The following is a 19,711-nucleotide window of genomic DNA, read 5'->3' as shown; positions in this document are numbered from 1 at the left end:
ATGTCCCTTCTACACAGCTGTGTAAAATCCACATTGAACTGGATCATATGGCAGTGTGGACTCAGATAACCCATTCAAAGCAGATATTGTGGATTATCTGCCTTGATATTCTGGGTTATATGGCTGTGTGCAAGGGCCCTGAGTTGGAGCCCTGCTATATACTGCCATATAGTCTTAACCAGAGCAATTCACAAAATTAGTTACTGAATGGTAAATCAGAACTTAGGTAAATTCCATTGATTCACTAACTATTCTCTATTTGGTGCTAGCAGTTGGATTCATGTCTCTAGGTTGTGATATTGTGCAGTGAATATCCTTGTTGTGACTGCACCTTCGGGGATTATGGTTGATGGTGATGGGATTCGAAGAGGAAGAAAAAACCCCGCGTGATGAGGGTTCACTGGAGGAGTTGCGCAGGAAGCGACTTAGAGAGCTATATGGGGGATCTTCTGAGGAAGATTCAGATGGGGAGTTTGGGGAAATTGATGCTGAGGAACAGGTGGTGGCTGGGGAAGTGGGCAGTGTTGTGACTGCGCCTTCGGGGATTATGGTTGATGGTGATGGGATTCGAAGAGGAAGAAAAAACCCTTGTGATGAGGGTTCACTGGAGGAGTTGCGCAGGAAGCGATTTAGAGAGCTATATGGGGGATCTTCTGAGGAAGATTCAGATGGGGAGTTTGGGGAAATTGATGCTGAGGAACAGGTGGTGGCTGGGGAAGTGGGCACTGAATGGGCACAGCCACCAGAGATGTCTGGGGATTTGGGGCCTATGGATACTACTGAACCTGGGGTTTCTGCAGGAGCTGATCCCACTTGGGATGCTTGGAGAAGGGAGAATGGTTCTTTAAGTGTTCATGGGGCTAAGTTTGGACAGGATGATTGGCACTCCGACGAATTGCAAGGTACTCTGGATCCATGAGCTCTAGCTGTGTGGAGTTCGGACTCTGAGTAGATTTGGGACACCTGGTGTTTGGGTGTGAGTGTTTGGTCACCCAGGAGGAAGGGGAATAAAATGGGAATGTTTGGCCACTGCACTTTGCGTGTGGCAAGGTGTTGCTGAGATGCCATTGGGATCTCTGTGTTTCCGTGAAGACTGGACTTGGACTGTGATTTGGATGTAAGTTATCTGGGACTGCTTTGCAGCAGAGGGATGGAACTGTGTGGGTTTCCCTGGACTGCATTCTGATTACTATTTCTAGCTGCTGATACCATCTGGCTTGGCTCTCGCTGTGTCTTATCGTGGACCTGGTTTGGATGACTGCACCCTCTTCGGACTTTGGATTGAATTTGACCTGGCTTCTGTCTATGCCCTCTGACTGACGACTACTCCCGGCTTCTGACTACTGATTTGCCTTTCGGAATTTGCTGCTGCCTCCTGACCTGACCTTGGATTCTCCTGACGACAGCTATTCATCATCACTTTGAAGCTTCGGCTTTATCTGCACCGTGGAAGCAGTTTACTGCTCTTCTAGTTTGTTTGTTTTCAAGCCGGTTTGCTGTTTTTCTTTTGGGAACTGTCCCTTTAAATCTGCAGAGCCGGCTGTCTGTTTTCAGAAACGGTTTGAAGCCAAAAGAGGCTTTTGCATTTTCAGTTATACTCTGCAGCTTTTGTAAGGTTTCAAGCCTTCGTTTATTTTGCATATTATCTTGCAGTCAACTCTATTTGTTCTCCAAAGCTGAATTGAAGCGTCTTTTTAGTTTTTATTGAATGCCAGCATGGGAAAATAGCGTGGCTTGTTTTTGAGTTATTTTTGTCCAAACTACTCTTGAAACACTGATAAGTGAAGTGTTTCAAGGATACTTTCTGTGTTTATGTTATTTTTTGGCTTATCTTCGGAATAAACTCTGTTTTGTTTGTTAACTGGCGTCCGACTCTTGACAATCCTAATTGCTCTAAACCAGTCTTTCCTCTTCTTTTTGCCAGCATAATGGTTGGTAGGAATGGGCTTTTACAGTATATCCAGAACAAATATCTTACTGTTCTGTTGATACTGATATGTTTTTAACACAGGTTTTGTTTTCTTGAATAGATTTGTAGTGGCTGTTTAAAGTAAAAATATAAATCTGACCTTAAGTTGTATTTGGATAATATAAGTAACTTTGTAGTGGATATCCTATTGGTATAATATTTACTAACTAGCAATTGTGTTCCCCAAAAGCATAAAAAGCAGACTTTTAAATCTCCCTCTAAATGGTTCTACCCAAAAATGCCACCCATACAGATGATTGAACATTGTAGCAATGGGTTTTTAACAAGTTTTTGTTTTCCTTTTGCTATCGTCTCCTCAACTTGTATTATTGGAGACCTCCTAAATTGTTTGCTTTAAAGAACAAAATTGGACAGATGTATAATCTGTCATGGGACTTGAACCCCTGTTATCCCTGGAGAATGCTTCTATTAATGGATGAAGATGTCAAACTATGTTACAGCCACATCCACTACGGCATATTTATCATGGTGTCATAGAGTCCCTTAAAAACTGAAGGATTTCAATGTTTATTCACAGTGAAGGCATTTAATTAATGACTAGGCCTAATCACACTGTTTTATTATTTACAGGGATACCAGCATGGCTTAGCTCAACTGATAGGCAAACAAACCATCCTCGTCTCATTTTAATTAATAATTCTAAACCAGGCTCAGAGAATGGCACTGTCAAGTTGCTCTTCGGTGATTTACAACACCTCCTCTGCTACATTCACATCCCTTGCATGCAAATGAGTAGCCACCTCTGCAAATCTTACCATTTAAAACCCAAGCTGTCATGTTGGTGGCTGCAGTGCCCTTATCTTGCACATGACTTAATGAAGACAAATGTCTGATTTGGCCAGGTTCCTTGGATCTCTCATAGGCTTGCACCTACAAGGGACAACATTTTCAGAATGTGACATGTGCTGAGCAGAAGACTGGAAGGACAAGTCCTTTATTTCCTATAACCCTGTTCTTAAATTGTTCTGTAGATATATCTTTTCACAGACTCAGAAGTGTTAAATATTTGTCAGAAAATCTACATTCAGCTGTCATGGTGAATTGAACATATAGAAAGATACAATATTGACACATAACTTTATATGGAAGGACAAAGAGGATGAACTGAAAGCTAAAGAACATGAACACAGATGCAAGGGAACTGTGAATGACAATGACCAGCATACTAGAGACTTTTTTTGTAAAAAAAAAAAAAAGAAAGAAAGAAAAAAGAAAAAGAAAAAAAGCTATTCCACAGCAGTTGTGCTATCATAGATAATGAATACATACTGGAATGAGCACCTTCAATATAGCACCTCTACTCATTCATGCAACCATGCAGTTTTGACAATCTGTGGTTCCATAATTGTACTTCTGTATACCTTCATAACGGCACCTTCCCACACTTTTGATGCTCCATAATTTTTATAGCCACTTTGTAGTTTCAGCAATGAATAACCAAAAAAGACAAGTACAGTAGAGTTCCGGTTATCTGACATAAATGGATGGGCCAAATGTTGGATAACCGGAACTGTCAGATACTAGGAAGACCCTATTATCCCTCCAGGGCAAGCTGGGTGCTTGTCGAAGGGAAGAGACTCTTTCCTCCACCAAGCACCCGGTTTAGAGAAGCCCGGTGCATGCTTGCTGCTTAGCAAAATGCACCAGGCTTCTCTGAAGTGCCGGGTGTTTGGCGAAGGGAAGAGGCTCTTCCCTTTGGCAAGTGCCCGGTTTAGGGAAGCCTGGGCTGTGCTGCTGCCTGGCAACATGGTGTGGGCTTCTCCAAAATGCCGTGTGCTTGCGGAAGGGAGGAACCCAGTTTAAGGAAGCCCAGGCCTGTGCTGCTGCCTGGCAACATGGTGTGGGCTTCTCCAAAGTGCAGGTGCTTGCTGAAGGGAAAAGGCTCTTCCCTTCAGCAAGCACCTGTTTTAGGGAAGTCCGATGCATTTTGCTAGGCAGCAGCATGCACTGGGCTTCCCTAAACTGGGTGCTTGCCGAAGGGAAGAATCTCATCCCTCCGGGAAGCAAGGCGGATAATATGGTAGATCAGATAACAAAAGTCGGTTAACCGGAATTCTACTGTATATGAAAAAAACACATAATAAACCCTGTCAGCTCAAGAAGAGCAAGGAGGAAGGAGGATATGGGAAAGGAGAGGAGGAGGAGAGCCCTGTCACTGATGTCACTTTACTGCCAATATTCTCTATTAGAAACATAATGATGGACTCATTGTGAAATTATAAGATATTGATGGGGTTTGGCTACCAATAGTTGGATATAGGTTGTCAAGCAAAGTTAGACCAGTAGCATGATACATATGAAATCATGCAATAAAGATCACCAAAAGTGATAGTCTAGCTTCAATGCCACTTTGCCTGCCTCGTGCAATAAAATCCTTGGCATTGTTTTTCTTACAATTTTCAACAGACAACTGATAAGTAGGCAGGCTTGTAGCCAGAAAAAATGGGGGGGGGGGGGGGGGTTGAAACAACATTTTTATGCAAATCATGAAGAGTATCTATATTTCATATAGATTTAACTAAATCAGTTTTTTATTTTACCTACAAAGATTCAAGTCTAAAAAAACTGAAAATGACTCTTAATTGTTGATTTAGTGATTACAAAAAATATCACAACACCCATTGGAAACACTTGAAAACTGTGTCAGTACACTTTGACAGAAATCAGGTTCTATCAATAAATTTCGGTGGACACTCAAGAGTGCAAGTCCAGTCAGCCTTTCCTGTTCTATTGTGCTTCTTAGGTATGTTTTCAAACATTTAAGAGCTGACAACAACCTTTCATTTGTAGCTGTTGATACTGACAATGTTGCAGATCTCTGAAGAAGTTTCTTCGCATAAAAAAAAATGACTACCACAGACAAGATATGTTTCTAGTGCATTTGAAGGTTTTTCTGCAGGTGCTATCTTTTTCCATTTTCTACACCACAGGTCACACTTTTCCATCAGTGTGTCAGTATCTTGAAAGCATTCATTGTGAAGTTCTGTGCCCTTTTTCGTTTGATTTTAAATGGTCACAATCAATAGGGAGGAACACTTGCAGTTCCTGAACTACTTCCTTGTGCCTTGTAAACCTTTCTTGAAGTTGCCTGCTGAAAAAGTCCAGAAATGGGATGTATACATTTCGCCTGTAAACCCACCCTTTTTTTTGCTACGGACTTGTAAGTAGGGGTTTCTGCAGAGACATGTAATATTGAAGATTTGGAATAATCCTGTAAAGTTGTGATAGGGTGACCAAAAGTTGGAAAGGACTTGAAGGCACATAACAACAATAAGCCGTAAAAAAAACCCTAGATTGATCTGTACAATCTGGTATCCTGCAGTGAAAACTAAGCCTTTCTGTGGAGAATGACAATGTTCCCTTTTACAGTGATGCAAAATTTCACCAGTGATCTTTTATCTTTGCAGAGGGCAATTGGAGACTACTAAGAAGGCTACTAAGAACTAACTCTCCAGTGGCTCAGTGTGATAAAGCGCTGAGCTGCTGAACTTGTAGACCGAAAGATCCCAGGTTCAAATCTGGGGAGCGGAATGAGCACCTGCCGTTAGCTCCAGCTTCTGTCAACCTAGCAGTTTGAAAACATGCAAATGTGAGTAGATTAATAAGTCTACTCACTACTCACTACTCATTAATAAGTCTAATCTAGCGGGAAGATAACAGCATTCCATGCAGTCATGCCGGCCACATGACCTTGGAGGTGTCTACGAACAGCAATGGCTCTCTGGCTTAGAAATGGAGCTGAGCACCAACCCCCAGAGTTGGACACGACTGGACTTAATGTCAGGGGAAACCTTTACCTTTACCCTAAGAACAATTTAAAAAGAGAGAGTCATGACAACCTGAGCCACTTTCTTAATGGCATTGCTAAATACTCAGTTCAGAAGAGAGAATGACATCCACCTTCTGTAATACTTTCTGTATCTATGGAATGCTCAAATTAGAAGATATTAGGTTGTAAGGGAGATATCTTTTCCTGAAACCACCTTTGATTTAAAACAGTGGTTCTCAACTTGTGAGTCCCCAGGTGTTTTGGCCTCCAACTCCCAGAAATCCTAAAAGCTGTTAAACTGGCTGGAATTTCTGGAAAAATGCATGCAAAAAAAAATGTATGTAAAACATATACACAAAGAGTTGGGCTGGTTTATGAAGAAAATATACATTAATATAGATACAACACCCCCCCCCCCCCAAAAAAAAAAACCCCACTTTCAATCTGATATAGAACTGGAAAAGAAGATGAATGTTGTTATTATTTTGAGAAAAGGAATGGGAAGGAAATTGATAGCGATTCAAATCTATAAAAGGAAACAGTGGACCACTATAGTGTCAGTAGTTTTTTAGGTTTTAATTAGGTCTCTTTGACTTCCACCATTTAGGAAATGACAGGATATTATTATTATTATTATTATTATTATTATTATTATTATTATTATTATTATTATTATTATTATCTTATGACACAGCAAACAAGATAGATATGCTGGATTTCGTATCACAAAATCCCAAGTCGAACACTTCCCAAGTGTCTAGGACTGTGTGATGTATTTTCGGATGATGCGCGCAGATCCCAGCAGGGTGGCCTTTTGCAGTTGGCAGATCGTAATTTTGTCAATATGTATTGTTTCCAAATGCCAGCTGAGATCTTTGAAGTTCAATCTTGAGGTCTTAATAGCAGCTGAGTTTTTCCTGTTGTTTTTCATCAATGCGACTGTCACCTGGGATGGCAACATCAATGATCCAAACCTTTTTCTTTTCCACAACTGTGAGGTCTGGTGTGTTATGTTCCAGAACTTTGTCAGTCTGGATTCGGAAGTCCCACAGTATCTTTGCGTGCTCATTTTCCAATACTTTTACAGGTTTGTGATCCCACCAGTTCTTTACTGCTGGGAGGTGGTACTTAAAGCATAAGTTCCAATGAAATCATTTGGGCCACATCATTGTGCCTCTGTTTGTAGTCTGTCTGTGTGATTTTCTTACAGCAGCTGAGGATAAGATCAATAATAATAATAATAATAATAATAATAATAATAATAATAATACTTTATTTATACCCCGCCACCATCTCCCCAACGGGGACTCGGGGCGGCTTACATGGGGCCATGCCCAAAACAATACAATATAATATAATATCAATGGTTTCGTCTGTTTCCTTGCACAGTCTGCATTTTGGGTCATCAGCTGATTTTTTGACCTTGGACTTAATTGCATTTGTTCTGATGGCTTGCTCCTGGGCTGCAAGGATCAGGCCTTCTGTCTCCTTCTTCAGGGTCCCATTCGTGAGCCATAGCCAGGTCTTCTCCTTGTCAGCTTTTCCTTCAATTTTGTCAAGGAACTTTCCATGCAATGTTTTGTTGTGCCAGCTGTCAGCTCTAGTTTGTAGTGTGGTTTTCTTGTACTGGGTTTTTGTCTGCTGTGCTTTGAGGAGTTTCTGATTTTTGACTTCAATCAAAGCAGGTTCTTCACTTTGCTTTACATATTCTGCCAGGACATGTTCTTTTTCTTTGACTGCTTGTTTTACTTGTAAGAGTCCTCTGCCACCTGATCTTCTAGGCAGATATAGCCGGTCAACATCACTGCGAGGGTGCAGTGAATGATGAATGGTCATGAGTTTTCTTGTTTTTCTGTCCAAATTGTCCAGTTCTGCCTGTGTCCAATTTATAATGCCAGCAGTATATCTTATGACAGGTATGGCCCAGGTATTTATGGCCTTGATGTTGTTGCCTCCATTGAGCTTGTTTTTGAAATTTTTTCTGACCCTTTGTGTGTATTCTTTGCTGACCACAGTTTTCACATGTTCATGCTTGATGTTGTCCAGCTGTAATATGCCCAGATATTTATAGGCCTCTGGCTGGTGACACTTTATTGTTTGGCCATTAGGCATATTTATGCCCTCACTTTCAATGATTTTTCCCTTCTTCAATGCCACTGTCGAACATTTGTCCAAACCAAACTCCATGCTGATACCAGTGCTAAAAATTCAGACAGTGTTAGTCAGAAACTGGATTTCAGTTTCCGTTTTCCCATACAGCTTCAGGTCATCCATGTACACCAAATGCGAAATTTTGTGAGGTTTCTTAGATGTTTGATAGCCGAGATTTGTTTTTTTGTAAGATTGTTGACAGAGGGATCATGGCAATAATGAAAAGCAGAGGGGACAATGAGTCTCCCTGGAAAAATCCTCTTCTGATGTTGACAAGTCCATAGCTTTCATTTCCAACAAACAGTTCAGTTTTCCAGTGCTCCATCATGTTTTCAATAAAGGTGCCAACGTTTTTACTGATCCTAATGGCGTCCAGGCACTTGATGATCCAACTGTGTGGGAGTGAGTCAAAGGCCTTTTTGTAGTCAATCCACGTCATGTGAAGATTAGTTTTTCGGCTTTTACAGTTCTCCAGAATCATTTTGTCAATCAATAACAGGTCTTTTGTGCCCCTGCTTTTCCGTTTGTTGCCTTTCTGTTCATCTGGCAAGATTTTTTTTCCTTCAAGATAGTCTTGAATTCTGTTATTGGCCTGTAGTTTCCTGGTGCTGCTCCTTTTGCTGGATCCTTTTGTATCAGGTATGTTCTCCCAGTTGTTAGCTATTCACTGATACTCCCTTTCTGCAGCATCTCATTGAATTGTTGGGCCATTTTTCCATGCATGGCCGGTCCAACAATGAGGCGAATTAACCAGTTGCTTCAGGCGTAAAACATACAGGGGCGCAGTCAAGACTGCTTTTTCTGTTGATTTCTTGTAAAACATGATGTTTTGGTGCTTAATTTGTAAAATCTTAATGTAATTTGATGTTTAATAGGTTTTTCCTTAATCCCTCCTTATTATCCAACATTTTCGCTAATCCAATGCTTTTATTTTTCAGTGATTAGTTGGGGGGGGGGCGCCAAAATTCTGTTCTACACTTGAAAAATACCTAGGGCCGGCTCTGTTTTCATGTAAACTAATCAGATGTTTGGGCCAAAATCCATGAAGTTGATCACTACCAGACGATGTCCAGTTCTTGACTTTTTGCACTTGTTTGCTGATCATTTCAGTTGTTATTTCCATCTGTTCCATTTTGTTCTGTGAGAATTTTCCTTCAAACTCCTTTATCCACCCAGCGTTTTTGTTGTAGTTCTTATTATTTTTCCAAAGCTCTTTCCAGAACTTCGTTGTTGCAGTTTTCTCTGGCTTTATGGTTACTGTGTCTGTTGTTTGGTTCAGACTCTGGTAGAACCATCTTTGGTCTGATTGAAACAGTTGATTTTGTCTGTACTGGATGATTCTGGCTTCATATCTTTCAATTTTCTGGCTGTTGCTGTAATTTGTTCTTTCATAATTTCCAAAGCTTCTTCAATTTTTCTGGTGTTCAGCCAGTACTTTCTGATCAGGTATTGCTTGATTTTGTCATTCTTCAGTTTCTTCTCCTCTTCTTCTTCTTCTTCTTCTTCTTCTTCTTCTTCTTCTTCTTCTTCTTCTTATTTTCTATGCTAGCTGACTCCCGAGTTTTTAAAACTCGGGAGTCAGCTAATGATTTATTGCTAACTCTAGAGTATTTTAAAAGATTTGAGTCTGTGTTTTGTTGACAAATAGGAAAAACATCTCAATTTGGTGCCTTTGATAGGGAAGAATATTTCTAAGAAAGAGAGGAACTTAAATGAGCCTGGCGAGGGAATAACATATAGTAGTAGAAAACCAGGGCCATTTTAAATCTCCCCCTTATGGCTCATTTCCTCACTAGCAGGGATAAGTGTGTTATCCCACTGTAACTCATTATGTTTTCTACCTCCCTCTGTTCCTTTATATTATGACAGTCATTAGTTAGTTCTGTGGCACACTGTTTGACATGAAAACATATTTGCAGAGCTATTTTTAAATTGTGGGGTTGAAATCTCCCTATTTTGTGAGGAATACAATATAAAGCAATAAAATATCATTCTTGTGATGGCAGGATACAAAGGGCTTAGAAAACATCCTGAAACATGATACTCTAACAAGGAATTCAAGATATGATGGTTTTTTCCCCCTTATTTTAAGACTTGCTGCCCCACTGTGAAGACACCGGGGCAATCTTGCCTGTTGAAATACATCCCTGGACTGGCCATCTGAAATTTCTTTCCCAGAGAACTTTATCTTTTAATGGTTCTCCAGAATATCACAATTTTGATATGTGTTTGTGGAGGGAATCACATCAGGAAAATGAAAGAATAGTCACATTGCGGTGAAATTGTCTCACTAAAAACAGATGCCATCACTGGCAATGTATTTATATATGAACATGATAAATACATTTTAAGGCACTGCAGACTAATTCAACCAGAGAAATCAGCCATAGCAGAGCACTTGATGAACCAACCTGGGCACAGTATATTATTTGAGAACACAGAAATGCTTGACCACTCCAACAACTATGATGTCAGACTACACAGAGAAGCCATTGAAATCCACAAGCATGTGGACAACTTCAACAGAAAGGAGGAAACCATGAAAATGAACAAAATCTGGCTACCAGTATTAAAAAAACTCAAAAATCAAAACAGTAGATGGGAAACAGCACTCTGAGGGCAGAGGAGCCCCAAGGACGGCTAATGACTCTTAACAAAGGATGCCCCCCAGGCAAGAGACAAACCTTTCCAATGCTAATTAGGGTGATTAATTGAAACATTAACGCTGGCTTCCAACTGACAAAGGACTCTTGTCACACCCTGGACTCTCCACAGATATATATATTCTTCCTTCCTTGCCCAGTTTATCCATGCCTCACAACCTCTGAGGATGCCTGACATAGATGTGGGTGAAACGTCAGGAGAGAATACTTCTGGAACATGGCCACACAGCCCGAAAGACATACAACAACCCTATTTATATATAATTTTTCCACAATAGAGTGTGTTTTAGTGTTAACATTCATAATAATAAAAATATATTACAATATAACACCAATATGTTAATTACAATTCCTTTAAGATACATCAGACTTTTAAATAAGCATATAGAGCTGGTATAAAGATGTGAGAACTGAGCAATCATAAAGAATTGATGGTAAAATGCCTGTTATTTGGGGAGAGGGAAATGGCAAATCAGATTTGCCCATAGCACCAGCTTGATTTCTCCTCCCATTAAAAGCTTTACAAGTAGCTGGTGACAATGATCGAACGATAGAGTTGAAAGAGACCACAAGGACCATATAGTCCAACCCTCTCCCATGCAGGAAGCAAGGTTAAGACTAGTCCTGAAAATAGGAACCCCAGATAACACAGCCAAGGAAAGCAGTGTCTCATTTAGTGTGTCTAGTCACAGTTCCGGGCAGAATACTACTACCTTAGTGATCTATCACATCAAAATAATGGGTTCAACAAGTGGCAGCTGATTTAATTTGTCCTACCATGTTGGGCACTGATGTCATCACATATCTGCCCCTTGTTTCAGCATAGAGTGGAGCATTCCCACTTTAGAACAAGTTGAGGTGTACAGCTCTTATGTCAACACAGGAGTTTAGCTCTTTTAAGTCTCGCATGACTCAGTCGCCATGATCTGACCATGATCTGATAGCTCTCATTTAACAGGTATTATAGATCTGCTTGGGTTTTAGGAGCTATCCAGAACATATTTTGGAGATTGGATCCAGTACCTGGGAGAGCTCCTTCAAGGTTTGCTATAAAACCCAGTACATTCCCCTGCTACTATATGTATGTTGCTCTAAACATGATCTTTCTCATCTTCAGTATAAATGAAATTGACATCCTTTTAGATGATACAATCTGCTTCTCTTGGTTTGTTAGTCATTAAATACAATGCTAAGCAGATTAAGCGGGTAGAAAATTACATCTCTAAAACAGCTGACCTCTTGTTTACGCTAAATGGCAAGAGCTAGCCAATGATAACTTGGGGCAAATCATCGATACAATTGATTTAAATATTTAAATTATCAGAGCTAGGCAGGTAAATTTAGTCTATGGGATGAAAGTACAATATACAAGAAGAAAACTGGTGCGTTTCTGGAAAACCACTCTTATGCTTGGAGCAACTTTGGTTAAATCCACAGCTAACAATGGCTCCTACAGATAAGACATACAAAATTAGCTATGGTTAGCCACTGATAAAACATTACATGTGACCTCAATCATCCAGAATAGTTTGGATCTCAGTAACCTATATGTTTTAGAAAAGCATGTTGTATAGCTTCCTTGGTACCATATTCATATAAAGGGAAGTGGGGAAAAAACAGTTTTCCAATTTTCATGAAAAAGAATTCCTTAATGTGCTAATAAAGAATGTTTGAGGTTCAACAGAAGGATTCTAACTTAACTACATTCACAAGTCTCTACTTTATGTTTTTTTTACAGCTTCATATATGTAAGTCGGCTAGTCTCCTAGATTTCATAAAAATATACTTTGTATTTATATACTGACACCATCAGGTAAGCAACAAATCTGAACTAATACAGAATTTCATGAATTACATAGCTGGAACGTGTGGTTCCCGCCCCCCCCCCCCCCCCGGCCCGGTACGAGGCTCCTGCCTGTAAATATGTGCCAAGATGTTTGATGGTCTATTGGATGAGCTCAGCAACAGCATCTTTGCCTCATTAAATCTTCTCGGCTCCACTCTCTCCATTCCATTTGTCCACATTTGCTCTTTCTGGATATATTGACACAGCAAGGCAAGTTTTGCTGAAGTTAGTTTCTTACTTTTAATACATTTCAAAGCAGCTTTCAAAAATGCTTGGTCATCAAGCCAACTCCTCCCCTCTCCCTCCCCTCCTCTTCCCTTGCTATTAGAAAAAGAAATACTTCTAGAACTGAATCTTCTTTGCTCCTTTCAGTTATAGTCATTTGGTTTATAGTGCAATTTGCTGGCTAAGAGCTTTATCTTGGGACAATTTTGAAAACAAACAAGCAAACAAAGAAGCTTTTATCACTGAAATTGTTCTTGGGCACATCAAAGTAACATCACCATTGGGGCACAGGCTCTTTTTATCATGCAAAAACGATTTAATTCCTTTTTGAATAAAGATGTTGCTTAAACCAGTTCAGTGTATGTTTGTGCTCATATGTATGTTTAATCTTCTGATTAAAATGATATGCTGAGCCATTGTATGTCTTTGAAGAATGTCACCTATGGATGCAAGTATGCTGAGTAGTTTTGGGAAAGTCATTACTGTGATCTAATGGGGTTACTGTGAAAATAACCTAGAAGGTTATATACTGAGCATCTTGGATTTGGCATGAGACTTTTTGCTGCTTCAGGTTGAGCAGCAGAAAATCACCACCTGTTAAATCAAGATACCTAGTAGCCAATTCCATTCTGGCATGTGAGGCAGGAAATCCCACAAACAATTTTCCCCATCTTTCTCCAGCATCAAGTAGTCTCCATGTCAATGGACTGTGAATCCTTTCTGTATTTTTACTTCAAGTTCAACAGAGCTTTTCAAGGTGTTGATTCCTAATTCTAAAATATATGCAGAAATTTGGGTATCTCCTTCAAGGTCCAGATTAAGATTCACTGCCCCATTGATATGAAGACCACCACACACCCTTTGGTTTCTAGCAGTAAAAACACAAAATCACAAAGTAAATAATATCTGTTGTTCTTTCAGAATATCCCAAATGAACTACTGCCTTGAACATTGGTCACTTCACAACACCTCTAGCTGGAAAAACTTTCTCCTTCTGATACAGACTGGATGCATATTATTTACTGTTCTCTCAGTAAAGACCCTTTCCATACCACTGAATGCTCATTTCTGTCTGCAGAGTGTATTCCTCTAGCCCAGGCTTTGTACAACATGTTGCTCTCCAGAAGTTTTCACTATGAACTTGAACTCTCAACATGGTGGGAGCTGTAGACATCTGGAAGGTTCTAAATCTGGGAAGACTACTCTACCTTGGCTTGTGGTGCAGCATTAACTGATCTGGCTTGTGATGTAGGATTAGTATTGAATGTATATAAAATATGCATTTGTTTTGAGCACTGTACATATCTAGAAAAATAAGATAATGACTTGAATTCTGTTAGTTAGACATCACTAGAATAAACCCATTCAATCAAATGGTGAAGAGGTAAATCCAATCGACAACAGTAGTTGAATGTATTTGGAGTTTCTATTGAAACAGATGTGGTTATTTTCTCTCTTTAGAATGAGAGATGTTGGGTCTTTTGCCAATTATCAGTTAATCCAGATTCTGTCTGGGGTCAAGTTATCACCTTTAGGGCACCCAAAATGTCAAATTTAAAATGTTTATCAGGAATAGTCTGGCTTGAAGGCTACATTGAACTCTTTTTCTCATATGTTGCAGACTGCAAAGCAGTCTGATTTCTCTCTCTCTTCATGACTTCTAGTTTCTGCTCAGTCATCCTGTTTGGTCTAATCAAAACAAAGGTGTGGACACCTTTTGTGTTATCCAGTCAAAACAGAGATCTTAGATGTGATATAAGTTGGAGTCTTTGGCTGCTTGCCATTGTGATTGCAACTAGCTAGTGTATCTTCTAGGAGGTTGATCAGTGGTCAGATCTGATTTTATCTCAGTGTTCATATAAATGCACATTTTTCAATATTTTGTCAACAACTGAGAAGGCATTCTTCTGGAAACTAGGCTGTTGCTAGCCTAGTAACATACTGATTCTCGAATACACAGTGCTTTCTGTTTATATCTTATACTCTATATGCTATACTGTGTATTCAATATGCATATTTCCAGGCCTCAAAATTCCTCAGTCCTAAATTAGGGTGTATCTACTCTTCAGTCAAGGTTCAGGAGAAGGAGGCAAACTCTAAGTACAGTACTTGTATTTATGTACCACCTAATATTTTTAAAATACAGAAATGTTTTGTCCATACATTTTCTCCAGCTAGGGATGGAACAGTGGCAGAGGTAGATCAGGTATTAAAAAGGAAATATGGATTATCCTTGGAAAAATGATAACATAGTATGTAAACACCGTTGCAGTGATCTGAAGCCCTGATTTAGCAGTCTTACTGAGAATCCAGCACTTGCCACAAAATGGAAGAGAATATCTGCAGTGTTTGGCTGATTCCCAGTGCTAAGTGAATAATAGCAGGGAACTTATGTTGTGTCTATTTTCATGCGAGTATGATTAAGTAACCTAGAAAAAAGGTTATTATAAATATTATTGAATGATATGAAAAAATAACTCTTGCACATTAACATTCCAAAGCACAGAAAATTAATATGGCTATTAAATCCTGTCAAATGAACTCCAGCATCCAGTAATAAAATAAAATAAAATAAAAATGTTTTCCCTTACTTGGTCACATTTGTCATGCTGAGAGACTGCTGCTAGGGAGTTAAATAAAGATGTTTCTGTAAATATGTTGGAAAGTCTATGTGAACATATTTTTGAGGGCAATCATCCCAAAGGTTCTAGGCCTGGCATATAACAAACCCAGTATGCTGCAAGTGTAACCTAAGCTGTTCATTAACGGCTGGATTAATTTTCCATCTCTCTTCCTGAATTCATGATGGCTTAAAATAATTATTAAAATGATAAAAAGCAATACAGATATATCAAAATAACAAACAAACCACAGAGGTTAACAATAAAGAAGAATTTCAGGAGAACTAACATTAAATACCATTAGTTTGTACAAGAGGACACACTTTATGTGACACCAGTATGATAAGGGAATCATAATATTATAGGGACTTCAAGAGCACAATGATACCAGGTGGGGTTGTCTTGAGTGAGAGTTTCATAATTTGGTTTCCATCATAACCCTCTTAATTCATGGACATCTAAGGTAAGATGGGGTTCATGTTAGGCCTGTGTGATCAATGAAAAAAATGTTCCAATACTCATTACTAAATTAGGGAGCATGGAGAATCATTTCTAAAGTGTTTCTAAAATATTGTTAGGGGTCTGTATCGTAAGTATATCAATATATCAAATTCTTCATTACATTTTGTTAAGTAATTGAGAGGAGGGAGGGGGGACTCCAACCCCCTTTATTCTGCCAGGCAGAAAAAGCACAGTCAAATGACCCCCAACAGATGCCCATCCAGCCTTTGAAACAATAGTAATAAGAAACCTACTAGGTAAACTTTGGAGTTACTGCCTCTCAACTTTGCCTACCTCAAAGGTTTGATTCAACCTCGAACAATCCCTTTTTATCTCGAAATCACTTTAGAGAATGAACACGGAGGAGGAGGCACAAAGAGGTAAGCAGAATTCTGGGAAATGAAGTTTGGGAAGGTGAGGACCCATGTGACAGAAAATTCAGAAGGCTCTGCCCTATACCATATATCTCAGAATTCTACTCCCTTCCCTCATTAAAGAGCTTGGGTTTTATCTCTCCAAGTTGGAGAAGTTACTTTTAAATTGCAGGTGCTACATTGTGTCAAGCTCAGCAGTGCCAGAGAATTCAAAAGGCCCTACCCTAAACTACATTTTCCAGAATTCTGCTCACTTCCCACGTTTAAGCCTCAATATGAGTGTATTCTCTGCCTCTCTCCTTGGACCAGCCATGTGTGGAGGGGCTTCGTCCTTGCCCGACCATCCAGCCAGGCATCCTTCCCCCCTTGCTGTCCATTTTGGGGACAAAGCAGAGCTTCTTCCTCCACTTCAGCCTCATCCTCCTCCTCGGGGCCCTTTGGGGGGACCAAACCCAGTGCTTTTGGGGGAGCAGCAGTGCCCATGACGGAGACCTGGAATCATTTACGAGACTTACCTAACTCATCTGAAAGTCATTGGTCAATGTTTTGAATCTTAAGGGTTTTTTTGTGGCCAACCTTCCTGTTTCTTAATATCACTTCATATGTATGAATCTAATGAATTAAATCTGGAAAAAAATACAAAGTTTTGCACAGCCCTAGTAGTTATCTGTATACAGACTTCTGTAGATGCTCCAAATAGCTTTTAAATTGCTATTCATTAATACTTACGTTATTTTAATTGTACTAAATGACAATTGTTTATTGCTATTGTTGTTTACTATTTATTGCTTATATTGTTTTTGTAATTGTTGCTTGTTGTAAGTCGCCCCGAGTCCATTTGGTGAGAGGGAGTGGGGTATAAATAAAATGTATTATAATATTATTATTCAGCTCTGATCATGGAGCAACTGCCGAAGTATTTCAATTAAGGAATCATCAGCATGTATGCTAGTTTTTTTCATCCTTTCTTTGTGTGTGGAAATCATTGCTTACACACTTTTAAAGTAAAGTTTTCATGAAGTTCTAAATTCCATAAGCTTTTTCTCTCCACTTCAGCCTGCATTTGTCTTTCCCAAATCCTCAGTCAAAACAATAATATGATATTCTTCTGATATGAATTGAGCTCTCAGAAATTTAATAATAGAGAAAAGGGGCTTTATCAAATGGCTTATCCTGCTGCTGATGAACTATCAGTTATGTTAATACGCAATACTTTTGATGATACTGCATAAACGGACACCTATAGATAGCAAGGCAGATTGTGTAGAGGAATTAGAACTAATACATTATACTATTCATAGCAAAATAGTGAAAATTCAAATCCTATCTATATTTCAAGACATGGGGGACAGATTACTTGTTGTTTTCCGTTCTGATCATAAATGCAGATGAGATTCACTAGAATGAATGAATGAATGAATGAATGAATGAATCTCTTCCCCTCCTGAGAACAGTTTCAATAAAACTAATAACTGCTCTTGCAGCTTGCAAAAAAGTGTTTTTCATTCACATGTCCATAATCAAACTGCTTGCAAGATCTCTGAATTCCAGAGAATTCAAAGACTCAAGCCCACAGAAAGATGTCTGGGTTTCTCTCTTTCTTTTGGCAGCAATCCGGATGTTTTTGCCTGCGGTCCTGAGTGTTACCAAGCTGCAAATCTCATAGTGCTTGTTCTTGAGCAGTCCACTGGGAAGCTCTCTTGTGCAAACCTCATTAAAATAAATGGAAAGCACTTAAGAACACAGTTGGGATGACATCCTGGTGGAGGATGCCTGAAGGGACTATTCCAGATATACAAAAATGTTATTGAGCTTTGAATCACGGTTTAGAGGGAAATATTTGTAGATACAGCATGGAAGATTGTGAGTTTGCACTGCTTTCATGATATTGATAAGAAGAAAAAGAAGCAAATAAATGAATATAGAACTCTTTGAACTTAGATTTTGGTGAGCAATGCAAGGAAGCAAGGGAGAATGCAAAGCAGTTCATTCTGGACAAAGGAAATTAAGAGAAACTGATGGGAAGATGAACACTGATTGTACTTCTCAGTGATGAAAATAGATTTACTAGCTATCAAACTCTGCTGTTGACTTTCATGGTTGGCTTCTTCAAGCATCTGAGCACAACAGTACTGACACTAAGTGCATTGCAGTTATGTAAAACAGGGATTCGTTAGAATTTTAATACTATAGACAATACACAAGAGGGATCCATAAGTGCCTTCCAGTATTTGAATCACTTCATTGCATAATCACAGATATAATGAAACACTGAAATATCTACAGTCAGGCAGACACTCTTAATTTCAAATAAAGATTGGTTCCTTTGTATAATCAAAGATGACACCTGGTGAAGGCGAAGTGCCTCATTGTATTTTCATACAAAATGACCTAATTTATCTCTTCCATACTAATATATGTATTCAGATGCAATTGTTTTTCAGTTTTCCCTCTTCTCTCAATTTTACATTGCAGCTCTTCAATTAAAAATGCATATATAAATGCATGAAAAGAAATAAAAAGGGAAACATGTTTGTAAAAATGTGTGTAGTGGAGAAATTGTGTACAGTGTTCCCTCACTTATCATGGGTGTACTGTAGTTGTTTTAGTTTGGTGAGGCAGGCCCCAGCAATTTGGCAGAGAAGGCTCTAAACCTGCAACTCCCAGGATTCCTGAGCCTTGGGCTCTGGCATTAACTCGCGTGTCCCGGGGAGCCAGTGAAGCCTTCCTTACCTGCCAGCTCCTGCCTTGCCCTCTCTTTTGCCAGCATCCAGGAGCTGCTTCCCTTTCTCCATGTTGCTCTGGCTGCCTCTGCTCCTGCAGCCAGGGAAAAAGGAACGCTGCTCCAGCCGGGCCACTCAGTGATGGAAAATGTGGAGGACTTGCAAGAGGGGGTGGGGTAAGAGCGCATGCGCAATAGGCAGGCACCACTGTGGCTTAATCCACCGTGAGTTGCTTTGAGTTGTTTGATTAGTTACAGTTTGATTAATAGATACCACTTTTGATTGGATAGCATTAAGGTCCAAGACATTCTGAGAGTGCCTTAGATCACAAGAAAAATTGTGAAACAGCAAATCCACAAAAAGCGAAGTAGCGAGGGAACACTGTATATAAATAGATACAATTATTGTGTGCACAAAACTATGAATAGATTTTCACACTGATATTTCTGTTATGCAACAAATTTACACTAAAAAAATGCCATAGAAGCAAAGCACACATATGTACTCTTAATATTACCATACTCAGACCATTGTTGAACAAATCATGACTCAGTAGAAATGTCACTGGTGCTTGGTAAGGTAGAAGGCAAAAGGAAAAAAAATCCTATTATGAGTGGATTGAGACAATCAAAGATCCCATAGCCCTAAGTTTGCAGGGCATCAACAGGGCTGTTACTACGGTAACTTGGAGTTTTCTCTTTTGTATGGGCACCAGAAGTCAAAGTCAAGTTAATGGGAATTAACAGCAATGACAAACCAACAACCCGGGAAACCAGTGTACAAAATGATAAATCAAATGAATGTTATAGTTGGACACTGTTGTTTAACATATACTTGGGCATGCTGAT

At 39.4% G+C, this 19,711-nt stretch overlaps 1 long non-coding RNA gene across 1 annotated transcript in view; it reads right to left on the bottom strand.

Annotated features, from left to right (window-relative positions):
• LOC134297812 (uncharacterized) overlaps nucleotides 1-19,139 on the bottom strand; it is an 87,666-nt gene extending 68,527 nt beyond the window's left edge. Inside the window, exon 1 of the long non-coding RNA XR_010004688.1 lies at nucleotides 18,874-19,139. This is a non-coding gene — a long non-coding RNA (uncharacterized LOC134297812). The remainder of the gene's footprint in view (nucleotides 1-18,873) is intronic.
• Nucleotides 19,140-19,711: the final 572 nt, after the last annotated feature.

This window comes from Anolis carolinensis, chromosome 1 (assembly GCF_035594765.1).
Source record: "Anolis carolinensis isolate JA03-04 chromosome 1, rAnoCar3.1.pri, whole genome shotgun sequence".
NCBI lineage: Eukaryota > Metazoa > Chordata > Lepidosauria > Squamata > Dactyloidae > Anolis > Anolis carolinensis.
This window is presented reverse-complemented; position numbering and strand designations above follow the sequence as displayed.